The 26,722-nt window shown below is 36.8% G+C and overlaps 1 long non-coding RNA gene across 1 annotated transcript; it reads right to left on the reverse strand.

Annotated features, from left to right (window-relative positions):
• Positions 1 to 22,975: 22,975 nt before the first annotated feature.
• Positions 22,976 to 23,461, reverse strand: LOC120881490. Its single transcript, XR_005725317.1, has 2 exons — positions 23,315 to 23,461; positions 22,976 to 23,226 (listed from the first exon to the last, which is right to left on the reverse strand). It is a non-coding gene; the product is annotated as an uncharacterized LOC120881490 (long non-coding RNA).
• Positions 23,462 to 26,722: the final 3,261 nt, after the last annotated feature.

Here is a 26,722-nt window from a genome sequence, read left to right on the forward strand (position 1 = left end):
TAGGTTTCAGCATATTTTATGCTTAACTTCTCTAAGCATATTCTTATAGGATATGTTGTATTTTTCCTTGATTGTATGGTATTTTCTTCTAAATTTGTACATGTATCTGAAGAAAAATATGAATCCATGAGAGATTTCCCAGTGCAGCCACATAATTTTCTTCAGATGCCTCTGCTATTCAAAATATACATATATATATATTTATGTCTTATCCTTCTTGAGTTCTTTTCTGCCTTAGAGTCTCTGTCTTCACATCTGGCCTGTAGAAATCTTATTTTTAAATTCAAGAATAACTGAATATCCAGACCTCCCTTCCCTTGGCTTTCTTCCCCCTTTCAGTGCTTTTTGTGGGTTGGTATGTGTCAGTAAAATAGATAAGCAGTTTTTTCTAGAGTAACATTGCCAAGTGAAGTGAAATTGCTCAATCATGTCCAACTCATTGTGACCCCGTGGACTGTAGGCCACCAGGCTCCTCCATCCATGGGATTTCCCAAGCAAGAATACTGGAGTGGGTTGCTATTTCCTTCTCCAGGGGATCTTCTCAACCGAGGGATCAAACCTGGGTCTCCCACATTGCAGGCAGATGCTTTAACCTCTGAGCCACCAGGGAAGCCCATCATTGCCAAATACTTTAAGGGAAAATCTTATTTTTTCGATGTAACATGCCTACTCAAACAAATAAACACTTTCCTCCCAACTCATCACTTTGGAAGGACAAAAGGTTCATATGGTAACCTGTGAATGTGTGGATGTGTACATTTAATCTCCGTCTCCCCCATTTATATGAATATAAAATATCTAAAGCAGATGTTTCTGTTCCCATGCTTTGTCTTTACATCGAAAAAAATAAGATTTTCCCTTGAAGTATTTATGTTGACATTAACCAATACTTGGCCAAAAAAAGCATCATGTGAGGTTAGAATTAAAAACATCAGAGAGCAACTGTAAAAGCATTTAATATTTTACTATCATTACCATAAGTTATTATGTAAAAACTAAAATAAAACCCATCACTCACACACCACACACACAAATCTATGCCCCTCTCCAAAAAAAAACTTCACATAATCGCCCAGTGTTGTCTGTCTCAAACTTTTTTCATTCCAAAACCCTACATTATACAAAATAACATAATTATGTTACCATAAGGCATATGAGAAAAATAAAATCTGGAGTAGCTATTTTTAATAGTTATATATAACTATGAATATTATGTTATTCATTAAAGATGTAGGATGCATGTAAAAAGCACACTTAATACCTCCAATGCCTTTTTTTTTTCTCATGAAAGTAAGACTAGTTTTATCTAGTAGTCTTTTTTCAGCTTTGATGAATTATTGACAAATAAAAATTATATATATTTAAGTATACACTGTGATTGTTTTTAGGTATACATGGTGATGATTTAATATAGATAAAAGTGATTTATACATTGCCATTACAGTATTACAGTATTCTGAATTTGACTATATATTTAGCTTTTCCAATGAGTTTTATACTTCCATATATTTTTATGCTGTTACTTAGTATTCTTTTAATTCAGTCTGAAGGACTCCCTTTAGCACTTCTTATAAAACAGGTCCAGTCAAAAGAACTCCACCTTTTCTTTGAGAATGTCTTTATCTCTCCATTTCTGAAAGTCAGCTTTACCAAATAGTACAGAACTCTTAGTTGGCAGTTTGTTTGTTTGTTTGTTTCCTTTGAGCACTTTTAATATACCATTCCACTGTCTTCTGGCCTTCAAGATCCTGGCCGAGAAATCTGCCAATAGCCTTATGTAGCAAGGAGGAAGGGTTATTTGTATGTAATGAGTTTTCCTTTCTCTTACTGCTTTCAAAATTCAGGCTTTGACTTTTGATAATTTGATTTAAATGTGCCTCAGGGTAACCTTCTTTGTGTTGATTTTGCTTAGGGGTGCTTTTGATTCATATATCTGGAGTTCCATATCCCTCCTAAGACTTAGGAAGTTTTCAGGAATTATTTCTTTAACAGGCTTTCTGCCCCTTTCTCTCTCTCTTCTCCTTTGGGGATTTCATAATGCATATATTCATTTTCTTGATGGTGTACCACAAGTCCCAAGTTTCTTCACTCTTTTTTTATTCTTTTAGCTCTTTGTTCCTCTAACTGGCTAATGTGAAAGGTTTTGAGTTTTCTTTATGGTTGAGTCTTCTTTTGAAGTTTTCCATTGAATTTTTCAATTTTATCATTGTATTCTTCAGCTCTAGGATTTTTGTTTGGGTTTTTACAGTTTCTACTTCGTTATTAAATTTCTCATTTTGTTCATGCACTGCTTGACTGATTTTGTTGATTGCTTGATTGTGTATCTGTGTTCTCTCACATCTCAGTGAGCCTCTTTAAGAAGATTGTTTTGAATTCTTTGCCAGGCTCTTGAATCTCCTTTTCTTTGGGATCAGTTACTAAAGTTGTATTAGTTTCCTCTGGCAGTGTCACATTTATCTGTACCTGTATGATCTGTGTAGCCTTCTGTTGATGTCTACGCATTTTAAGAAGCAAATTTCTCTTTGGGGTTTCATAGACTATTTTAGGCAAGTAAAGACCTTATTCTGTCAGGTCCCCAGGCTAATAGCCTTGTATCTGGAAATACAGTCTAGTAGCTTTGGAGCTGGGTCAAATGGCTACTGCTGGGTCTTGAGTAGGTCTGTGGCAAGCCTTTTACTAGGGGCTCAATCACTTGTAGATTCTGTTTGGTTTCTGGACAGATGTAGATCCCCTTCAGAATCTACAGGGCTGCCATTGGAACAGGGGTCTGCTTCAGGGTCCACAGATGGTGGGCCTTTTTTTTATCAGGTACAAGGATGGGTACGGCTTCCCCTGGGTTCCTGAGAGTCCTCTTGACAGGTCACTGGGTGGGCCCACTGGTTGGTCTGAGACTGTAGCTGAGAGGGGCTAAAACTGAGTTACTCTCCAATACTTTTTGATTAGATGAAAATAAAAGTAAAGATCTACACTCAGTTGACACTTTGGTGTCAATGTCTCCTGGATTTTTCTTAAGTTTAAATAGCCACGTATTTTAAATTGACCAGAGAAAGCAATGCAGTACCAGATCACAAACTGGTCATCCAGTGTAAGGGAAACCACTGATGACAGAGAATTCATGGTGTGGATTTATTTGAAAAATTACCTTTTACATATTTTACATATGTTATCAGTAACAGTGAAAAATATGAACCCGTTAAAATTAGTTTTTTATTTGCTGACATATTGTCTAAAAGCTATTCTCTGTGCTCATACTCCCAAAATTATACAGCAACACTTAGTTACTTTTATTCTATGACATAAATGCTTAAGAGATGGTATGAAATACTGACCTCCACTGTTGAATTCAACTTATATCCTGCTTTGAAATCTGTTGTCAATATATGAAGAGAATGATAATACAAACTTTTAGCTAGAAGCTAAATTTGGTTTTTGGTCAGATATAGATGAAATGTAGGTACCTCTCTGGTAGAACAGATGAGATGATATCTTAATGGAGTGGAATGGGAAGAGGCTGGGAAAACCAAAGATAAGAAGAGCAAACTTAATCGGTATTAAGATTTTGCTTCAAATCCTTTCCATTCTAAATGGAATAGGTAGATGTACTGGAGGGAGATTTAAAAAAAATTCCTTGGCTATAACCTATGGTTAAAGCTTTAAAAATATAATAGCTTTACACAGCATGTCATCTGGGATTTATAGTTTAGACAATTTTTGGCCCATTTTTGAAAACAAGAGCAAAATTACAATAGAAGGTTTCTAATGAACTTAAAGGGGTAAATTTTAGTTAATGTATCCATATCCAAGAGTAAAATATGTGATTAGCTATTTAAATGACTTGGTAATTTTTTTAATATAATGAAAACTTTAAAATACCATATCATCTTTTAACACCACTTTCTTTTTATGAATTAATTAATTTATTCTAATTGGAGGCTAATTACTTTACAATATTGTAGTGGATTTTGCCATACATTGACATGAATCAGCCATGGGTGTACATGTGTTCCCCATTCTGAACTCTGCTCCCACTTCCCTCCCCATCCCATCTTTCAGGGTCATCCCAGTGCATCAGCCCTCAACACCCTGTCTCATGCATTAAACCTGGACTGGTGATCTGTTTCACATATGATAATATACATGTTTCAATGTTATTCTCTCAAATCATCCCACCCTCACCTTCTCCCACAGAGTCCAAAAGTCTGTTCTTTACATCTGTGTCTCTTTTGCTATCTTGCATATAGGGTCATCATTACCATCTTTCTAAATTTCATATATATGCATTAATATACTGTATTGGTGTTTTTCTTTCTGACTTACTTCATTCTGTATAATAGGCTCCAGTTTCATCCACGTCATTAGGACTGATTCAAATGCATTCTTTTTAATAGCTGAGTAATATTCCATTGTGTATGTGTACCATGACTTTCTTATCCATTCATCTGCTTCCATGTCCTGGCAATTGTAAACAGTGCTGCAATGATTATTGGAGTACATGGATCTCTTTCAATTCTGGTTTCTTTGGTGTGTATGCCCAGCACTGGGATTGCTGGGTCATATGGCAGTCCTATTTCCAGTTTTTAAAGGAATCTCCACACTGTTCTCCATAGTGGCTGTGCTAGTTTGCATTCCCACCAACAGTGTAAGAGGCTTCCCTTTTCTTCGCTCCCTCTCCAGCATTTACTGTTTGTAGACTTTTTGATAGCAGCCATTCTGATTGGCATAGGATGGTATCTCATTGTGATTTAGATTTGCATTTTTCTGCTAAGGAGTGATGTTGAACATCTTTTCATGTGTTTGTTAGCCATCTGTATGTCTCCTTTGGAGGAATGTCTGTTTAGTTCTTTGGCCCATTTTTTGATTGGGTCATTTATTTTTCTGGATTTGAGCTGCAGGAGTTGCTTGTATATTTTTGAGATTAATTCTTTGTTCATTGCTTCGTTTGCTATTATTTTCTTCCATTCTGAAGGCTGTCTTTTCACCTTGCTCTTAGTTTCCTTTGTTGTGCAAAAGCTTTTAATTTTAATTAGGTCCCATTTGTTTATTTTTGCTTTTATTTCCATTACTCTGGGAAGTGGGTCATAGAGGATCCTGCTGTGATTTATGTCAAAGAGAGTTTTGCCTATGTTTTCCTCTAGGAGTTTTATAGTTTCTGGTCTTACATTTAGATCTTTCATCCGTTTTGAGTTTATTTTTGTGTATGATGTTAGAAAGTGTTCTAATTTCAGTCTTTTACAAGTGGTTGACCAGTTTCCCAGCACCACTTGTTAAAGAGATGGTCTTTTCTCCATTGTATATTCTGGCCTTCTTTGTCGAAGATAAGGTGTCCATAGGTGCACGGATTTATCTCTGGGCTTTCTATTTTGTTCCATTGATCTATATTTCTGTCTTTGTGCCAGTACCATACTGTCTTGATGACTGTAGCTTTGTAATAGAGCCTGAAGTCAGGCAAGTTTATTCCTCCAGTTCCATTCTACTTCCTCAAGATTGCTTTGGCTATTCAAGGTTTTTTTATATTTCCATACAAATTGTGAAATTATTTCTTCTAGTTCTCTGAAAAATACCAGTGGTAGCTTGATAGGGATTTCATTGAATCTATAGATTGCTTTGAGTAGTATATTCTTTTCACTATGTTGATTCTTCCAATCCATGAACATATTTTTCATCTATCTGTGTTCTCTTTTATTTCTCTCATCACTGTTTTATAGTTTTCTATACATAGGTCTTTTGTTTCTTTAGGTAGATTTATTCCCAAGTATTTTATTCTTTTTGTTGCAATGGTGAATGGAATTGTTTCCTTAATTTCTCTGTTTTCTCATTGTTAGTGTATAGGAATGCAAGGGATTTCTGTGTGTTAATTTTATATTCTGCAACTTTATTATATTCATTGATTAGCTTTAGTATTTTTCTGGTGGAGTCTTTAGGGTTTTCTATGTAGAGGATCATGCCATCTGCAAACAGCGAGAGTTTGGCTTCTTCTTTCCAATCTGGATTCCTTTAATTTCTTTTTCTTTTCTGATTGCTGTGGCTAAAACTTCTAAAACTATGTTTGTTGAATAGTAGTGGTGAGAATGGGCACCCTTGTCTTGTTCCTGACTTTAGGGGAAAAGCTTTCAATTTTTCACCATTGAGGATAATGTTTGCTGTGTGTTTATCACATATGGCTTTTATTATGTTGAGGTATGTTCCTTCTATGCCTGCTTTCTGGAGAGTTTTAATCATAAATGGATGTTGAATTTTGTCAAAGGCTTTCTCTGCATCTATTGAGATAATCATTAGGTTTCTATCTTTCAATTTGTTAATGTGATGTATCACATTGATTGATTTGTGATTAAAGAATCCTTGCCTCCCTGGAATAAAGCCCATTTGGTCATGATGTATAATCTTTTAAATATGTTGTTGGTTTCTGTTTGCTAGAATTTTATTAAGGATTTTTGCATCTATGTTCATCAGTGATGTTTACCTGTAGTTTTCTTTTTTGGTGGCATCTTTGTCAGGTTTTGGTATTAGTATGATGGTGGCCTCACAGAATGAGTTTGGAAGTTTACCTTCCTCTGCAACTTCCTAGAAGAATTTGAGTGGGATACGTGTTAGCTCTTCTCTAAATTTTTGGTAGAATTCAGGTGTGAAGCCGTCTGGTCCTGGGCTTTTGTTTGTTGGTTGGAAAATTTCTGATTACAGTTCTGATTTCCTGCTTGTGATGGGTCTGTTAAGATTTTCTATTTCTTCCTGGTTCAGTTTTGTAAAGTTGTACTTTTCTAGGAATTTGTCCATTTCTTCTAAGTTGTCCATTTTATTGGCATATAGTTGCTGATACTAGTCTCTTATGATCCTTTTTATTTCTGTGTTGTCTGTTGTGATTTCTCCATTTTCATTTCTAATTGTGTTGATTTGATTTTCCCCCTTTGTTTCTTGATGAGTCTGGCTAATGGTTTGTCAATTGCATTTATCTCCTCAAAGAACCAGCTTTTAGCTTTGTTGATTCTGCCTATGGTTTCCTTTGTTTCTTTTTCATTTATTTTTGCCCTAAATTTTGTGATTGATTTCCTTCTACTAACCCTGTGGATCTTCATTTCTTTTTCTAGTTGCTTTAGCTATAGAGTTAGATTATTTGTTTGATTTTTCTCTTGTTTCTTGAGATAAGCTTGTATTGCTATGAACTTCCCCTTAGCACTGTTTTTACTGAATCCCATAGGTTTTGGGTTGTTGTGTTTTCATTTTCATTTGTTTCTATGCATATTTTAATTTCTTTTTTTATTTCTTCTGTGACCTGTTGGTTATTCAGAAGCATGTTTAGCCTCCATATGTTTGTATTTTTAATAGTTTTTTTTTTCTGTAGTTGACATCTAATCTTACCACATTGTGATCAGAAAAGATGTTTGGAATTATTTCAATTTTTTTGAATTTTCCAAGGCTAGATTTATGGCCCAGGATGTGATCTATTCTGGAGAAGGTTTCATGTGCAATTGAAAAAAGGGTGAAATTTATTATTTTGGGGTGAAATGTCCTATAGATATCAATTGGGTCTAACCAGTCGATTGTATCATTTAAAGTTTGTGTTTTCTTGCTAATTTTCTGTTTAGTTGATCTATCCATAGGCATTATCACCCCTCTCTTGAGCTAACACCATGATGGGGCATCCAAACTGTTACTGAACTTCATAATTACAGATTTTGCTTTGGGATCACATATGCTACTGCTATTTAGAGGAAGCTAACATAAAATCATGTAGTAAAAAATCTAAGATGGTATTCCAATTTTATTTACTTAAGCAATCTGTGTCATCTGAGTAATTTTTTGTCCTAGAAATAAATTGTCTAGTTACTCCTAGGTTTCTCTTCTGCCTTTGACTGTAACATAGTCCACTCAATTTTTTGAGGGCATAGGTAAAATGCTGCCATACTCACCATATTCATTTTTATACAATTCCAAAGTACTTTCACATATGTAAAAATATGTCCTCCTTTCAAAATGAATGCAGGAAATATACCTTATCTTTTCATTTTCATTCTCTTTTATGTGCATGATGAATAAATAACCATTTTATCTCTGATTGCTTAAATTTACTGTTTGTTATTTATCCTCTTCCCCCCTTCTTCCACGTTCCATTAGTAAAAACTTTTAAGGGTTATACCACAGGAAGTCTCAGAATTCACATTTTAAGAAAACACACTGTTTAGATTTTCTTACCTCAGACCTTAAAATTCTGTTTTGAAAATAAAAGAAAAACTGAACAAGAAATTTGAAAAAATGCCTGCTGTGAAATTCGAATATGAATAGTGAAAGTGGGTCAGTATAATTTAGTAAGACTGCAAAATGAATTCTCCAGATGTAATCAAGTTCAAAAAGCAATTAGTGGTAGAGTGTGTTTAATAAGAAAGCTGTGGTACATATACACAATGGAGTATTACTCAGCCATTAAAAAGAATACATTTGAATCAGTTCTAATGAGGTGGATGAAACTGGAGCTGATTATACAGAGTGAAATAAGCCAGAAAGAAAAACACCAATACAGTATACTAACACATATATATGGAATTTAGGAAGATGGTAATGATAAACCTGTATGCGACACAGCAAAAGAGACACAGATATATAGAATGGTCTTTTGGACTCTGTGGGAGAGGACGAGGGTGGGATGATTTGGGAGAATGGCATTGAAACATGTATAATATCATATGTGAAATGAATTGCCAGTCCAGGTTTGATGAATGATACAGGATGCTTGGGGCTGGGGCACTGGGATGACCCAGAGGGATGGGATGGGGAGGGAGGTGGGAGGGAGGTTCAGGATGGAGAACACATGGCAGATTCATGTTGATGTATGGCAAAACCAATACAATATTGTAAAGTAGCCTACAATTAAAATAAATAAATTTATATTTAAAAAATAATAAAATATCAGAAAGAAAGAAAAAGAATACAAGCTCTGTCTGGTAACTTTTGTTTAGTGTTATCAAATAAAATCAGAGAGTTACAGTGTTAAGAAGAAAAAGAACAGAGAAAGTAAAGAAGAAAATGGAATAAATAAAATGACTTACAGGGAAACTATAGTAATATTTTAAAAACTCTCAAAGGTAGGTTTAATGGAATTAATTGCTAATATGTATTTGATTAAAGTATCACAAAGTATATTTAATCTTAAATTTTAAGATTAAACATAAATAGATGAGATTTTCAAAGATTAATATATGGATAGCTTGATCAAAATAGAACCATGAGCATGTCTAATCCTGATTCTCCTTAAAAATTCAATTAAAATTACTGAAAAGTACTTAAAGAGAATTATCTATAGCACCATAAGAAGAAAGAGAATATATATACAATGAGCAAAGTAGAAATTTCTCTGTTGTAATTTATTTTGCCCTCTGAATTTTTAAGACACGTTTTTAAAAGGACCAATAGGCCCAAAATGGAATTACTTGCCCTACTGACAGCAAATTAAGACTTTATATCTCACATAACTTCAGCTTCAGCCTCTCCCAGAAATGTGATCTTTAATCAATCTGGGATTGTCTGATCAGCATTAATGAGGTAATCTGCAAGATATACCCACCCCTCACCCCACCCCCTCGTTTTCCCCCAAAGAAAAGTGACCTTGCCTGAAATAATCCAGTCTTTGTAGAAACCTCTTTTTCCATCCCCTCTACCCATACAGACCATCCATTTTGTGTAGCTCCTTAGAGCTGCTTTCCACTTACTACATGGGATGCTGCCCAACTCAAGAATTGGTGAATAAAGCCAATTAGATTTTCAAGTTTACTCAGTTTAAATTTGTTTTTTTAACAGATGAAAACGTTATTCCAAAATTTAGTGTGTGTTCAGTCATATGTAAGAACAAAATAGGCATGAAAAATCTGATTGGAAACTCAGTATATGAGGGTGGGCTGTGTGACTGGTGGATCTTCCAATGAGTGATTGAGTGGGGACTTACGTTTATGCTAAAGTTTCAGTATTTGAAAGTTTCTTGAAGGCTAGTCAGATTTCTCAAAGTAATAGTCTAACCAGCTACTATGATGGTTGTTGTTCAGTCGCTCAGTCATGTCTGACTCTTTGTGCCCCCATGACCTGCAGCACACCAGGCTTCCTTGTTAGTCACCAACTCCAGAGCTTGCTCAAACTCATGTCCTTCGAGTCAGTGATGCTATCCAATGGTCTTGTCCTCTGTCATCCCCTTCTCCTCCTGCCTTCAAGCTTTTTCAGCATCAGGGTATTTTCTAATGAGTCAGTTTTTTGCCTCAGGTGGCCAAAGTATTGGAGCTTCAGCTTCAACATCTGTCCTTCCAATGAATATTCAGAGTTGATTTCCTTTAAGACTGGCTGGTTTGATCTCCTTGCTTTCCAAGGGAAAGCTACTCTGATAGGGGTGAGTTATATTCATTGGACTTCCAATATTTAGGGAATAAGTTGGAGGGGGTGTTAGAATTAATTATGTAGAGTCTAGTCACATGGTTTCTCTTGACTAAGGTGCCATTCCTGTCCTCTGCTGTGCCTGGTGTTTTCCAGGACAAAGCCTCAATTGTTAAATTTTTCCTGACACTAAAATTCTCATTTTCTACAAGAAGTAATGGTCTGATATTCACCTTTAAGTACTAGTATTGGAGGGGAATTTTGAGTTTAAGCATTCCTTTTGTAGATTTTAACTACTTCTGTTTTTAGCCCCATTTTCCTCCTGCCTTCAAAGTTATCTGATGCCTCAAATTCTTGGATTTCCTGAAGTTACAGAGTGTAATTTGATTCTTTCATGTTGTGTACCCCCAACACTCCCAATTTTGCAGGCACTCAGAGTAGAGAAAATAGGAAAATAAGTTAATTACCACTTCTCAATCCACTTTCCACCTTCTAAAACTATTTTGGCAATTTTGTCTGCTTTCATCATCTCCCCTTTTGTCCCCGTGACTTTAACTAAAAGAGACACAGATGTATAGAACAGTCTTTTGGACTCTGTGGGAGAGGGAGAGGATGGGATGATTTGGGAGAATGGCATTTAAACATGTATAATATCATATAAGAAATGAATCGCCAGTCCAGGTTCGATGCAGGATACAGGATGCTTGGGGCTGTATACAGGATACAGGATGACCCAGAGGGATGATTCAGGGAGGGAAGTGGGAGGGGAGTTCAGGATGGGGAACATGTGTATACTCGTGGCATATTCATGTTGATGTATGGCAAAACCAATACAATATTGTAAAGTAATTAGCTTCCAATTAAAATAAATAAATTTAAATTAATTTTTTTTCTTTACTATTATTGAGTTAGACCTCAGAAAGGGAGAAAAGATAAAGACATATTCATAGTTATATTTACAAAGAAATCTCAGAACTACATTTTAAACAAAAAGCTTCTGATATGAGTAATTAATCTCATGGAGACACAGAATGGAGACTGACATAATTTGAAAAAAAAGTAAAAGGAATACCTGATTCTAGAATTTTCCCTCAGGATAAAGCCCAGTTTAAGAAAGTGTGAAATTACAGCTCTGACTCAAGAGGTTGTCAGGATGGATGATGGGCCTGGTGAAGCAAGGAATTTCTCTAGGAAGGAAAAGGAAATATCTATACTCAGACAATCTATGGATACACTGCATACAACTAAATGTTCAAGTCATCTCTCTCAATCACCTGAGACAGACATCTTAATCAAATCCTATATTCTTCAACAGCTGATCCAGGGTTCACATTTAGGCTAAGTTGAAATTTCTATTTAGAGTCTTAATTCTATGTATGAAGAAATCACCAAATTTTAAAACTAATTGGGAAAACAGAATAAAAGTTTAGAGGCAAATAACAAGTGTTATTAATTTTATAGGAAATAATATCCTCAAAAAGAACAACTTTCCCAGTTAAGGAAATGCAGTTCCTAAAAGTGATAAGCTAAAATAATTCATGAATAAAATGAATGAATGAACATGAAAACACATAAAAAACTTTGGAATTGTATTAAAGCAGTCCTTAGGCAAACATCTGTAGTACTAAGTACCTATATTAGAAAGAAAGTCTCAAAATAATTAATTGTAGCTTCCACTAAAATAAACAAGAAAAGTAAGAGCTAGTTAGAGTAAACAGAAGAAAGGAAATAAAGAACAGATCAAAAATAATGAAAGACGAAAAAAGCAAAGTAAAAGTTTTGTTTTATAAAGAAATAAAATTGACACATGAACTTATAGCCAGATTTACAAGAAGAAAAAAGACAGCAACTTTTATGATCAGAAATAATAAAAGGAGCATCAATAAAAATTCTAGCAGTATTAAAAGGGTACTTGGAGTAGGAAATGGCAACCCACTCCAGAATTCTTGCCTGGAAAATTCCGTGGACAGAAGAGCCTGGCAGGCTAAAGTCAAGGGGTTGCAAAAAGTCAGACATGACTGAGTGACTGAGCACAGCACAAAAGAATGGTAGGGGAAAATATGCCAGTAAATTTGGAAATTTAAATAAGAGGGGCAAATTCATTGAAAAATGGAAACCACCAAAACCCACTCAAGAATAGATAACCTAAGTAGTCTAATCAATTTTTAAAATAGAATTTACAACTAAAAACCTTACTGAGAAGAAAACACTAGGATTAGATCATTTTACTGATGAGTTCTATTAAAAACTTAAGGAAGAAATAAAATTGATTTTATAAAAATTCTTCCAGAAATTTGAAAAGTAGGAAATGCTTGCCCAATAATTCCATGTAGCCAACGTTACCTTGCTATACAAACCAGATAGATGATAAGAAAACTACCAACCAATATTCTTCAGGAAGATAGTTGCAAAAATTTTAAACAAATTTTAGCAAATCAAATCAACAATATTTAAAAAATGATGATACTTTATAACAAAATGGGGCTTATCTTAGGCTAATATAACATTCAAAAATCAACTAACATAACATCAGTTCAATTCAGTTCAGTTCAGTTCAGTCGCTCAGTCTTGTGCAACTCTTTGCGACCCCAAGAATCGCAGAACGCCAGGCCTCCCTGTCCATCATCAATTCCCGGAATTCACTCAGACTCACGTCCATCAAGTCGGTGATGCCATCCAGCCATCTCATCCTCGGTCATCCCCTTGTTCTCTTGCCCCCAATCCCTCCCGGCATCAAAGTCTTTTCCAATGAGTCAACTCTTCTCATGAGGTGGCCACAATACTGGAGTTTCAGCTTCAGCATGGTTCCTTCCACAGAACGCCCAGGACTGATCTCCTCTAGAATGGACTGGTTGGATCTCCTTGCAGTCTAAGGGACTCTCAAGAGTCTTCTCCAACACCACAGTTCAAAAGCATCAATTCTTTGGTGCTCAGCCTTCTTCACAGTCCAACTCTCACATCCATACATGACTGCTGGAAAAACCATAGCCTTGACTAGACGGACATTAGTCGGCAAGGTAATGTCTCTGCTTTTGAATATGCTACCTAGGTTGGTCATAACTTTTCTTCCAAGGAGTAAGCGTCTTTCAATTTCATGGCTGCAGTCACCATCTGCAGTGATTTTGGAGCCCCCCAAAATAAAGTCTGACACTGTTTCCACTATTTCCCCATCTATTTCCCATGGACTGATGGGACCAGATGCCATGATCTTCATTTTCTGAATGTTGAGCTTTAAGTCAACTTTTTCACTCTCCACTTTCACTTTCATCAAGAGGCTCTTTAGTTCCTCTTCACTTTCTGCCATAAGGGTGATGTCATCTGCATATCTGAGGTTATTGATATTTCTCCCGGCAATCTTGATTCCAGCTTGTGTTTCTTCCAGTCCAGCATTTCTCATGATGTACTCTGCATAGAAGTTAAATAAGCAGGGTGACAATATACAGCCTTGATGTACTCCTTTTCCTATTTGGAACCAGTCTGTTGTTCCATGTCCAGTTCTAACTGTTGCTTCCTGACCTGCATACAGATTTCTCAAGAGGCAGGTCAGGGGGTCTGGTATTCCCATCTCTCTCAGAATTTTCCACAGTTTATTGTGATCCACACAGTCAAAGGCTTTGGCATAGTCAATAAAGCAGAAATAGATGTTTTTCTGGAACTCTCTTGCTTTTTCCCTGATCCAGTGAATGTTGGCAATTTGATCTCTGGTTCCTCTGCCTTTTCTAAAACCAGCTTGAACATCAGGGAGTTCACGGTTCACGTATTGCTGAAGCCTGGCTTGGAGAATTTTGAGCATTACTTTACTAGCATCTGAGATGAGTGCAATTGTGTGGTAGTTTGAGCATTCTTTGGCATTGCCTTTCTTTGAGATTGGAATGAAAATTGACCTTTTCCAGTCCTGTGGCCACTGCTGAGTTTTCCAAACTTGCTGGCATATTGAATGCAGCACTTTCACAGCATCATCTTTCAGGATTTGAAATAGCTCAACTGGAATTCCATCACCTCCACTAGCTTTGTTCATAGTGATGCCTTCTAAGGCCCACTTGACTTCATATTCCAGGATGTCTGGCTCTAGATGAGTGATCACACAATCGTGATTATCTGGGTCGTGAAGATCTTTTCATGTACAGTTCTTCTGTGTATTCTTGCCACCTCTTTTTAATGTCTCCTGTTTTTGTTAGGTCCATACCATTTCTGTCCTTTATCGAGCCCATCTTTGCATGAAATGTTCCCTTGGTATCTCTAATTTTCTTGAAGAGATCTCTAGTCTTTCCCATTCTGTTCTTTTCCTCTATTTCTTTGCATTGATCGCTAAAGAAGGCTTTCTTATCTCTTCTTGCTATTCTTTGGAACTCTGCATTCAGATGCTTATATCTTTTCTTTTCTCCTTTGCTTTTCCCTTCTCTTCTTTTCACAGCTATTTGTAAGGTCTCCCCAGACAGCCATTTTGCTTTTTTGGATTTCTTTTCCATGGGAATGATCTTGATCCTTGTCTCCTGTACAATGTCACAAACCTCTGTCCATAGTTCATCAGGCGCTCTATCAATCAGATCTAGTCCCTTAAATCTGTTTCTCACTTCCACTGTATAATCATAAGGGATTTGATTTAGGTCATAGCTGAATGGTCTAGCGGTTTTCCCTGCTTTCTTCAATTTACGTCAGAATTTGGTAATAAGGAGTTCATGATCTGAGCCACAGTCAGCTCCTGGTCTTGTTTTTGCTGACTGTATAGAGCTTCTCCATCTTTGGCTGCAAAGAATAGAATCAATCTGATTTCGGTGTTGACTATCTGGTGATGTCCATGTGTAGAGTCTTCTCTTGTGTTGTTGGAAGAGGGTGTTTGCTATGACTAGGGCATTCTCTTGGCAAAACTCTATGAGTCTTTGCCCTGCTTCATTCCGTATTCCAAGGCCAAATTTGCCTGTTACTCCAGATGTTTCTTGACTTCCTACTTTTGCATTCCAGTCCCATATAGTGAAAAAGTCATCTTTTTTGGGTGTTAGTTCTAAAAGGCCTTGTAGGTCTTCATAAAACCGTTCAACCTCAGCTTCTTCTGCATTACTGGTTGGGTCATAGACTTGGATTACAGTGATATTGAATGGTTTGCCTTGGAAATGAACAGAAATCATTCTGTCATTTTTTAGATTGCATCCAAGTACTGCATTTCAGAATCTTTTGTTGACCATGATGGCTACTCTGTTTCTTCTGAGGGATTCCTGCCCACAGTAGTAGATATAATTGTCATCTGAGTTAAATTCACCCATTCCAGTCCATTTTAGTTTGCTGATTCCTAGAATGTCAACGTTGACTCTTGCCATCTCTTGTTTGACCACTTCCAATTTGCCTTGATTCATGGACCTGACATTTCAGGTTCCTATGCAATTGCTCCTTACAGCATCAGACCTTGCTTCTATCACCTGTCACATCCGCAGCTGGGTATTGTTTTTGCTTTGGCTCCATCCCTTCATTCTTTCTAGAGTTATTTCTCCACTGATCTCCAGTAGCCTGTTGTGCACCTACTGTCCTGGGGAGTTCCTCTTTCAGTATCCTACCTTTTTGCCTTTTCATACTGTTCATGGGGTTCTCAAGGCAAGAGTACTCAAGTGGTTTGCCATTCCCTTCTCCAGTGGACCACATTCTGTCAGACCTCTCCACCATGACCTGCCCGTCTTGGGTTGCCCTGCGGGCATGGCTTAGTTTCATTGAGTTAGACAAGGCTGTGGTCCTAGTGTGATTAAATTGACTAGTTTTCTGTGAGTATGGTTTCAGTGTGTCTGCCCTCTGATGCTCTCTTGCAACACCTACCATCTTACTTGAGTTTCTCTTACCTTGGGCGTGGGGTGTCTCTCACAGCTGCTCCAGCAAAGCACAGCTGCTGCTCCTTACCTTGGATGAGGGGTATCTCCTCACTGCCGCCCTTCCTGACTTTCAACGTGGGATGGCTCCTCTAGGCCCTCTTGCACCCGCGCAGCCACTGCTCCTTGGATATGGGGTTGCTCCTCCTGGCCGCCGCCTCTGGCCTCAGGCATGGGGTGGCTCCTAGCCATATGATCATTACAATAAGTGTCGTAAAAAGATTTAGTAAAATTCACTATCATTTCTGTTATAAATTCTCAGAAAATTAGCAATAAAAGGGAATTTCTTCAGGTTGATAAAGAACATCTATGAAAACTTTTGAGTTAATATGATCCTTAATTGGAAATGATGGAATATTTTTGCTATAATATCAGGATCAAGACACACATGTCCTCTCTCACTACTTCTCAAAATTATACTAGAAGTTCTAGTTAGGACAGTTGAGAAAAAAGATGAAGACATCAGTTTGGAACGAAAGAAACCTGTTTTTATTTGCTGTCAACATGACTATGTATGTAGAAATTTTTATGAACTCTACAAAAAACTACTAGAACTAATACATGAGTTTACCAATGTAGCAGAATATACTACCAATAAGCAGAAAGCAATTGCATTTATATACACTAGCAACAAACATTATAAAATTCAAAAAGTACTACTTACAAGAGTGTCAAAAAATAGTAAATACTTAGCAATATCTCTGGGGGAAAAAAGGGTATGCAGGATACCTCAAGTGAAAAACTACAAAATATTGCTGAAAGGAATTTTAAAAGATCTAAATAAATTAGATATACACGTTGCTCATGGGACAGAAGGTTCAATATTATAATGTAAATTTCACCAAATTAATCTTTAAGTTCAAGTATCTATCAAAATACCAGTAGGAATTATTTGTAGGAACTGACAAGCTGATTCTAAACATTTATATGGAAATGCAAATAATGTAAAACAAACAACTTTGAAAAAGAACAAAGCTGGAGGGCTCACACTTTTTAAATTTAAAACTTATAAAGTCTATTGCAATTAAAATGTTGTAGTGTTGGCTTCCAGAGAAGGCAATGGCACCCCACTCCAGTACTCTTGTCTGGAAAATCCCATGGATGGAGGAGCCTGGTAGGCTGCAGTCCATGGGGTCGCTAAGAGTTGGACATGACTGAGTGACTTCACTTTCACTTTTCACTTTCATGCATTGGAGAAGGAAATGGTAAACCTACTCCAGTGTTCTTGGCTGGAGAATCCCAGGGACGGGGGAGCCTGGTGGGCTGCCATCTATGGGGTCGCACAGAGTCAGACACAACTGAAGCGACTTAGCAGCAGCAGCAGCAGTGTTGGCTTCATAATAGATAAGTGTGACAGAATATAATCCAGCAAAGTATCCATACATACATGGACTAATGATTTTTGACAACGGTGCAAAGTCAATTCATGGAGAAGGGATAGTCCTTTCAACAACTGGACATCCACCATGACAAAATGAAATTTTAATACATACATTATACCATATACAATAATTACTTGTAAATGTATCATAGACCAAATGTACAACCACAAAATATAATTTCTAGAATAAAACAACCAAAATCTTTGTATTCTCAGATTAGAAAATGTTTTGTGTTATGAATCTTAAAACCATTCACAAAAGAAAAATTATAAATTGTGGACTTCATGAAAATTTAAAACTTTAATGTGCTTTTAGATATTATGTTAAGAGAATGTAATGACAAGCCATAGACTGGAAAAAAAATATTTGCAAAGCACATATCTGATAAAGGACTTATGCCTAGAATATATAAATACCCCTCAGAGCTCAATACTAAGAAAACAACCTAATGAAAAAAAATGTGCAAAAATATTTGAACAGATACTTCAATAAAGAAGATATCTGTATAGTGCATAAGGACATGAAAATTTGCTAAACATCATTAGAAGGAGAGCACGTGAATTCTCATACACTGCTGGCAGGAATGTAAAATATCATGGAAACTTTGGAAAACAGTTTGGCAGTTTTTTTTTTTTTTAAGTTAAACATGTCTACCATATGATCCATCCATTCCACTCCTAGGTATTTACTCAAGAGAAATTACAACATACATTCATACAAAGACTTGTACATCAGTGTTAATAGCAGATTTATTTGTAGTAACTTCAAACCTGGAACAAACCAAATTATTAATTAACAAGAAAAAAGATAAAGAAACAGTCATATATTTGTACAAAAGAATGTTACTCAGAAATAAAAGGGATGAGCTATTGATGCACACAGCTACATTAATTAGTCTCAAAATAATTATGTTGAGTGGAAAAAGCCAGATAAAAAGGGAACATACCATATGAGTTCATTTATATAAAATTCTAAAAATGTAAAGTACTCTACAGTGACAGAAAGTAAATCAGAGGATGACTGAGGACATGAGGATGGAATTACCAACATGTATGAGAGAACTTTTGTCGGTGATGAATAGTTTATATGGTTGTAGATCTCTTTATTGTTGTGATGGTTTCATAAGTATATACATATGTCAAAACTTCTTTAATTGTATGCTTTAAATATGTGCATTTCCTTTCATGCCAGAAGGTTCAGGCACATGTTGCCTCTTTCTTAATTAGTAGAAAAGAGAGTCTGCTTCTCATATAGCTTGAACATACATCTCAGAATTTAGACTTACTTGCCCTGATGGGCATGGCTAATATCTTGCTCCTATTCTTGAACAAATCACACTACTTTGTGAATAGTATATATGGTTTATAACAATTAAAACCTAACCCTAGAGCATGAAATGAAGTTCTAAACCATATGGTTGGAAAATTCTGGGCTGTTAAGATTGGAGAAGAGAGTAATAAATCCTAGGGAGACCATGAAAAAATGTAACTTACAGATTTTAAATGATTGAGGATATTTTAAATCTCAGAATTTCTCATCAAATCCCTCTCAAAAGCTATATATTTTGATCAGGTCAACAAATATGTTTGGGTCTAAGATATAGCAATAATAGCAAAACAACATCCCTGCCTTCATGAAGATCACATTCTAGTGTGAGAGACAGATCATGATAAAGTACACAAATTTATCATTTTAGGCAGCAATCATGTTTTTTAATAAAAATGAAATATGACAAGTGGAAATAGTTATAGGGCTATTTGAACTTTTATTATGAAATATTTCTTGCATGCAAAGTTATAAATATATAATTATAAATATATACAAGCATGCTTGTATATATAAAAATTTATATTTGCATATGCACCACTAAGTTTGAATAATAGAAAATTACCAATACATTTGAAACCCATGTTTTCACTTCTACCATATACCATATCTGTTTAGAGGTGGTTACTGTACATAGGAATGAAAAGAAAGTCTCTATGAGGCCTCTCTACATTTTAAGCAGAGACCTAAATGAAGGAATGAACTGAGCTATATGATGATCTTGGGGAACAGTATTCCAGGCATATGAAATAGCAAATGCAAGTCATTAGATATAAATGAACTTTGTTGTTTGAGGAAAGGCAAAAAGAGCACTGTGGCCAATGAGATCTGGTTAAGCCTTTAAAGGCTGTGAAAACAAGAGTAGATTTTCGTATTTCTCTGGTAGTCCAGTGGTTAAGACTCTATGCTTCCAATGCAGGAGGCTAAGATTCGATCCCTGGTCAAGTAACTAAGATCCCACATGCTGCATGATCAAAAAATAAAAATAAAAAAGGAGAGAGTAGATTTTATTTCAAATGTGGCTAGAAATCATTGGAAAAATTGAGCAAAGATGTGATGTGGTCTGATTTTACTCTAAAGAAAATATTACTCTGATTGTTAGGGAACAAGAAAGGAAGAAGAATCATTCATACAGTCCAAGGAAGAGAGATTATGGTGGCTTAGACAAGGATAAGACAATTAATTGGATTTATAATTAATTGGGTTTGGGATACATTTTAAAGTTACAGCTGATATGACTTCTTGATAAATATGACATAGAAAAGAAAGAAAGAAATCAAAGATAATTGATAGTTTTGGCAACTAAGTGAACTGTGGTGGTATTTCCTAAAACATGAAACATCAAAGCAGGAATGGGTTGGAGGACAATCAAGTATGAAATGCCTATCAGATATGGAATGAAAGATATTGAGTAGGCACTTGGGATAATTTTGGAAGAGAATTTCATGGCAGAAATCAGGAAAAAAAATACAGTACATCCATAGAAGAGGAACAGAATGATATAGCAATGAACAAAAGAGACAAAACTCTAACACTCATAAAGCTTATACTCTAGTGACAATAGCCAATGGTTCTTCAATTTAGCTCATTATGTGCTACATATTGGGGCTTCCGAGTTGGTGCTTGTGGTAAAGAACCTGCCTGCCAATGCAAGAGATATAAGAGATCCAGGTTCAATCCCTGGGTTGGGAAGATCCCCTGGAGGAGGGCACGACAACCCACTCCAGTATTCTTGCCTGGAGAATCCCATGGACAGAGGAGCCTCATAGGCTATGGTCCATAGTGTCACAAGAGTTGAACACAACTGAAGTGACTTAGCACACATGCATGTGTTACATATTATTCTAAGTACTTCACTTAAAATAACATATAATATTCACAAAATCCTATGTGATAGGTGTTACTACTATATTCATTTTTGAAATGAGGAAATTAAGAAAAAGTAAAGGTGAGACTTACCAAAGGCCATATTGCTAATAGATGATAGTGAAATTTGAACTGAGTCCAGTCCTAGAGTCTGTGTTCTTAGCTATCACATTACGTCTCATTCAAAAGAAAAATAATTTGGGGGTGGTCCTAAGATGGTAGAGGAATAGGATGGGGAGACCACTTTTCCCCCACAAATTCATCGAAAGAACATTTGAATGCTGAGCAAATTCCACAAAACAACTTCTGAATACTGGCAGAGGAAACCAGGCACACAGAAAGGCAGCCCATTGTCTTCAAAAGGAGGTAGGACAAGGTATAAACGATAAAAAGAGAGGCAAAAGAGGTAGGGATGGAGATCCCTCCTGGGAAGGGAGTCTTAAAAAAGAGAAAATTCCAAATATTACCTTGCCAAAAAAGGCCCTATTTTTAAAGCATACTTCATATATATATTTTATAATTTTTGTGACTTTGTTTTGTTCTTTTAGTATTGTATTTTTGAGAATCTAACTTCTATTCTAGATTTTTAATCTTTGCTTTTTGGTATTTCTTATCAACTTTGTACCTTTAAGACCCAATCTTCAGTACCCATTTTTACTTGGGAGTGAGATTACTGGCTTGATTGCTCTCTCCACCTTTTGACTCTCTTTATTCTCCACCAGGTCGCCTCTATCTCTTCCCTCCCTCTTCTCTTCTCTACCCAACTCTGTGAATCTCTTTGTGTGTTCCAGGCTGTGGAGAACACTTAGGGAACAGAATACTGGCTGGATCTGTCTCTCTCCTTCTGATTTCCCCTTTTCTCCTCCTGGCCACCTCTGTCTCCTTCCTCCTTCTTCTCTTCTCTGTGTAATTCCATGAACGTCTCTGAGGGGTTCATACTGTGGAGAGCACATGGGGAAGTGATTACTGGCTAGCTTGCTCTCTCCCCTTTTGATTCCCCCTCTTCTCCTCCTGGTCACCTCTATCTCCCTCCTCCCTCTTCTCTTCTCCATGTAACTCTGTGAACCTCTCCAGGAGTCCCTCACTGAGGAGAAACTTTTCATCATTAACCTAGATGTTTTATCATCGGTGCTGTATAGATGGTGAAGTCTTAAGGCCACTGTAAGAATAAGACTGAAAACCAGAAGCAGGAGGTTTAAGTCCAAAACCTGAGAACACCAGAGACTCCTGACCCAGGGAACATTAATCGATGAGAGCTCATCTAAAGCCTCCATACCTACACTGAAACCAAGCACCGCTCAAGAGCCAACAAGTTCCAGAGCAAGACATATCACGCAAATTCTCCAGCAACACAGGAACATAGCCCTGAGCTTCAATATATAGGCTGCCCAAAGTCACGCCAAGCCCACTGACATTTCAAAACTCACTACTGGATATTTGATTGCACTCCAGAGAGAAGAAATTCAGCTCCACCACCAGAACACCGGCACAAGTTTCCCTAACCAGGAAAACTTGAAAAGCCACTTGTCCAACCCCACCCACAGAGAGGAACCTCTACAACAAAGAGGAACCACAAACTGCCAGAATATGGAAAGGTCACCCTAAATACAGCAATATAAACAAGATGAAAAGGCAGAGAAATACTCAGCATGTAATGCAAAGAAATGAGGACAACCTCAGAGACCTCTGGGACAATGTGAAACGCCCCAACATTCGAATCATAGGAGTCGCAGAAGAAGACAACAAAAAGAAAGACCATGAGAAAATACTTGAGGAGACAATAGTTGAAAACTTCCCTAAAATGGGGAAGGAAATAGTTATGCAAGCCCAAGAAACCCGGAGAGGCCCAAACAGGATAAATTCAAGGTAAAATACCCAAGACACATATTAATCAAATTAACAAAGATCGAACACAAAGAACAAATGTTAAAACCAGAAAGGGAAAAACAACAAATAAAACTCAAGGGGATTCCCATAAGAATAACAGCTGATCTTTTTTTTTTCTAGTAAAACAATACAAACTTTATTTTTTCATGTCCCATAAGCTACTGTGAACCACTTTAAAAATGTAAGCACCACCTTAGCCACAAAACAGGTGGTGGGTGAGCCAGTCTGTCAACCCTGTTCCAAGGAGTTTGACAAAAGTATTCCAGATGTCTAGATTTCTCTAGAACTCAGCTCTAAAATAAGCTCAGACAGTACTTTGCTTCCAACTGTGTTAGTCTCTCTTTATTCTTTTGTAAACGCTTCCATTTGTAGGTGATGAAATGTGTAAGCAATCTACTTCAAATGCTGGTTGGCACTGCCATGAGCAATGACTTTCCCTTTACTCCACACTCAGTTACTTCTGATTCTTGTATATTCCAAGTCCTGGAAGTGGTTTCACTGTAGACGTTATCTGAAGGTGCTTTCTAGTGGTAGGCTACAACCAGACTCTAGCTGCTCCAGGAAGGCTACAAGGATGGACTTAGATATGACATATTAAACTAAGAGGCATTCTTTCCAATGAGTTTAAATGTGTTTTATTTTTAGACAACCTACATGACACGTTTCCTCAAAAACAATGCCTCTTCTCCAAATAAATCAATGTTCAAAACAAATGAAGAGCTCGAGATGACATCAGTCCCATCTGTCTAAGTCCTGGTGTTGTGTGGATGAAAAGCAGTGGCCAGCCAGTACTCTGATGCTTGGAGGGTTTGGGGGCAGGAGGAGAAGGGGACGACAGAGGATGAGATGGTTGGATGGCATCACTGACTCAATGGACGTGAATCTGAGTGAACTCCAGGAGTTGGTGATGGACAGGGAGGCCTGGCATGCTGCAATTCATGGGGTCACAAAGAGTCGCACACGACTGAGGGACTGACCTGAACTGTACTCTGATTTTATAAGTACCAAGCATCAGCGTCACTTCAGTAACATTCTGTTACAACACTATCTATTTGACCACTTCTTTTGAGACAAAAAACAATGAAAATACCAGTGCATGTGTTTTAAAAGTTACGCTTTATATAACTTTGACCAAATGTTTTTATTTCTAATAAGCTTCATTGATATATGACTTATGTCTAATAAAATGCTCACGGTTAAGTATATATTTTGTTGAATTTTGAGAAATGAATACACCCATGTTGTTGTTGTTCAGTCGCTAAGTTTTGTCCAACTTTTGCAACTCCATGGACTGCAGCACACCAGGCTTCTCTGTCCTTCAGTATCTCCCATAGTTTGCTTAAACTCATGTCCCTTGGATCAGTGATGTCATCCAACCACTGTGTCCTCTGTCATCCCCTCCTCCTCCTGCCCTTAATCTTTATCAGCATCAGGGTTTTTTCCCAATGATTTAGCTCTTCTTATCAGGTGGCCAAAATATTGGAGCTTCAGCTTCAGCATCAGTCCTTCCAATGAAATATTCATAGTTGATTTCCTTTTGGATTGACTGGTTTGATCTCCTTGCTATTCATGCAACTCTTGAGAGTCTCTTCTCCAGCACCACAGTACAAAAGCATCAACTCTTTGGCATTCAACCTTCTTTATGGTCCAGCTCTCACATATGTACATGACTACTGGAAAAACCATAGCTTTGACTATATGGACCTTGGTTGGTAAAGTGATGTATCTTCTTTTTAATATGCTTTCTAGATTTGTCATGGCTTTTCTTCCAAGGAGCAAATGTCTTTTAATTTCATGGCTGCAGTCACCTATCCACTCATGTTACCACCACCACAATGAACATAAAATATTTTTTCATCCCCAAAATTTTCCCTTGTGCTCCTTCTCAGACAATTATTTAAGTCAAATCACCCCTAAATATTGATTACCTCTTCTGGTTGACCAGGGACTGTCCTGGGATTTGCACTAAAATTCCTGCCTCCTGGGAAAACTTCTCAGTAGCAGATAAAGCAAGATGGTGGACCACTCATCTGCTTTCTGACGTTATATATTAGTATTGCCAGTTTTAGAGTTTCATATAAATGGAATCATGCAATATGTATGCTTTCACATCTCAGCATAATAATTTAAGGTTCATCCTTGTGGTTGCATGCAATAGCAATTCATTAAAAATATACTGAATAGTATTATATTCTCTGGGTATACCACAATTTGTTCATTCATTTACCTATTGACTGATGTTTGGGTGGATCTCATTTTTAGTTGTGAAAAATACTGTTATGCAAATTGACACACAGATATTTTTGTGAACATATGTTTCAATTTCTTTTTGGTAAATAGCAGTAATTCTGTAGGTCATAAGAAAAATATATGTTTAAGTTTAGAGAAAACTGGCAAACTACTTTCCAAAGTAGTACTATTTTACATTCCTATAAACAATATATGTGTCCTAATTGTTGCACATATTTGCTATAAATTTTTATCAGTATTTTTAATTTTAGCTATTCTAGTGGTTATGTAGTAAAAGCTTGTGGTTTTTGTCTACATTTCCCTTGATAATACTGCTGAGAATTTTTCAAGTCCTTACTTGTCATCCACATGTCTTTTAGGTGCTTGATAAGCATCAAAAACAGCATATGTAAATCCAAATATGTGATGCTGTCTCTCATCCCCATGAACCTTGAAATCATCTTTGGCTCTGTCACATCCCTCAGGAAGTCCAGTAACAAATTAAATTTGCCCTATATTTTAATATACTTATAAACTTACTCTGCTCACTACTTGCATAAGTATCCCAATCCAAGCCACCATCATTCTTTTGCCTGTACTAGTCAATAGCTTATCAACTGGTTTCTCTGCTTCCACTCTTGCTCAACCATCAGCTTTATTCTCCACATGACAGCCAAATTGATGCTTGTAAAATACATGTCATATCATGTATTCAGTACCTAATGAAACCTGATGGCTCCAGGCCTATAAAATAACTGGTATAAGACACTATTTGATCTTGCCCCTTTGCTACCATTCTGACCTTATTTCCTACCACTCATCCTTGTTTTACTTCATTTCACCCACAGAGACATCTTTGTTGTTCCCTGAACATACCAAGTATGCACCTGCCTTTAGGACATCTGCATTGTTATTTCCTCTGCCTGATTTCTTTTTTTCACCATAGATATCCATGGGGCTTGCTTGCTCACTTCTTCAGATGTCAGCTCAAATGCTTTCTTAACATTGAGGTAGTCCTTGGCTACATGGCTTCCCAGGTGGCTCAGTGGTAAAGAACCCGCCTGCCCATGCAGGAGATGCAGGAGACGTGAGTTTGATCCCTGGGTCAGGAAGATCCCCTGGACTAGAAAATGGCAACCCACTCCAGTATTCTTGTCTGGGAAGTCCAATGGAGAGAGGAGCTTGGTGAGCTATAGTCCATGGGGTTGCAAAGAGTTGAACATGACTGAGCACACACGCACAGTCTTTGACCATCTTATATAAAGTCACTCCCATCACTTGCTATTCCCCTTTTCCTATCTCATTTTTATTCATACTACATACCTCCATTTGGCTGTTAAATATTTATTTTTTAATTCATTGCCTGCCTTCTCCATAACACTCACTCTTCAATAGTGTCTGATTTCCTCCTACTGATATCCCTACAGCTCAAATTATGCTTGGTATAATGAGAACTATATAAATCCTTGTTGAATGAATAAACATGAATTATTCTTCCATGCCAACCAAGTCCACACCTTGGATCACATTTTAAGTTCTCCATAGGGAGGAATCTTACCTTATTCTTTCCATAGTACCTTATATGAGGTAAATACTAAACATGAAAAGATTCTTGATTGGTTTTTGCACACTTAAAATACTGACCAACAAGCCTAGTTAGGATTAAAATTAGCTAGGAAATGCTGATGTCTAGCATTATCTTCTCTTGTGTTGTTGGAAGAGGGTGTTTGCTATGACCAGTGCGTTCTCTTGGCAAAATTCTATTAGCCTTTTCCCTGCTTAATTCCATATTCCAAGACCAAATTTGCCTGTTACTCCAGGTATTTCTTGACT

Source organism: Oryx dammah, unplaced genomic scaffold (assembly GCF_014754425.2).
Source record: "Oryx dammah isolate SB20612 unplaced genomic scaffold, SCBI_Odam_1.1 HiC_scaffold_23, whole genome shotgun sequence".
Taxonomy (NCBI): domain Eukaryota; kingdom Metazoa; phylum Chordata; class Mammalia; order Artiodactyla; family Bovidae; genus Oryx; species Oryx dammah.